Here is a 1,371-nt window from a genome sequence, read left to right as displayed (position 1 = left end):
TAGTTCTCTTTTTCTTCTTTTTGATTAGGTAAGCAACAGTGTGTTTGATTCAAAGTGACAACATTTTTATCTCTAGCATGAACTCACTTATTTTTTCTGTTTATTACTTTCAATAATCAGAAAAAAGAGGACTACGAGTCAGTCTTCCACAAACGAAACATCAAACAACATAGTGGAGGTAAAGATTACTGTGGAGTTGGAAAACACATTTTCATACTGAATGATCTGTCTTACAGAGTCAAAGGAGTCAAATCTTTAAGTGAATTATGATGTATCGCTCTTTGTTCTCAGCTAAATCCTGATCCTGTGTGTGAAGACGTCTTAGCTCAGCCACAGGTGGAGGATGAAGTCCTCTACAGCAAAGTCCACTTCTTTAAAAACCACACAGATCCTCTTTTTTCCACCATAGAGCCACTTCAGCCAAGAGAAGAGCAGCATGCTGATTACACTGTGGTAAAGTGTAGACATAACACGAGCTCTGATGAAGAATCTGTTGTCATTTCAACAGAAACAGACCCCACTTAAAGACCTGCAGACGTACACTGCGGCGAACAAGCCTTCTGACAACCCTCTGCCTACATTTAAAATCTTGTGCACTGCACTGAATCTTGATTTCACATTATTTATACCTTCTTTCTGTATTTGATGCAGTGAGTTTAAGCATTTGATGAGCTTCACATGATACTCAGGTGAATGGAACAATTCATGGTCATGTAAATATTATTGCCATGTATTTTTAATTTTAATCATTTTTAGCAGGTGAGAGCAATTACACACAATACAAGGGTCTTCAACAATATAACTTGAAGAAAGAAGGGATACAACAGCTGTAATTTTTGCTATGGGGGTGCTCCTCGTGGGTGTATATGTGCTGTTTTCGCACAGGACACTGAAAATTTCGGAATAACTATTTGAAAGTTAAACAGTGTTTGGGAATCTCACTGCATTATAGACTTGATTTTGTCACAATGCAGAATATTTAGGTTCACTTTGTTTGCTTCCTTTGCTTTTATTCCTAACTGTATTCCAAACACGTTTGTACAGTTTTACTTTTGTTTGCTTTAGATCTTCTATTTTTAATGTGAAGCGTTTCTACTATTTTAAATGTCTTAGTTTTTTCGTAGACTATTTTATAGCAGACAGCATATTCCATCCAGCCATTCTTTTCCGCGTATCTATTTCAGGGTCCACGAGGGGCTGGAGCCTATCCAAGCTGTCAGACAGCGTATTCAATTCAATTCAATTTTATTCATATAGCGCCAAAACACAACAACAGTCGCCTCAAGGCGCTTTGCATTGTAAGGTAGACCCTACAATAATACATACAGAGAAAAACCCAACAATCAAGCAAGCACTTTGGCGACAGTGGAA

The sequence above is a fragment of the Haplochromis burtoni genome, unplaced genomic scaffold, assembly GCF_018398535.1.
Source record: "Haplochromis burtoni strain Fernald_Lab_line unplaced genomic scaffold, NCSU_Asbu1 Contig_2548, whole genome shotgun sequence".
Classification (NCBI taxonomy): Eukaryota; Metazoa; Chordata; class Actinopteri; order Cichliformes; family Cichlidae; genus Haplochromis; species Haplochromis burtoni.
Note: the sequence above shows the minus strand (reverse complement) of the source record.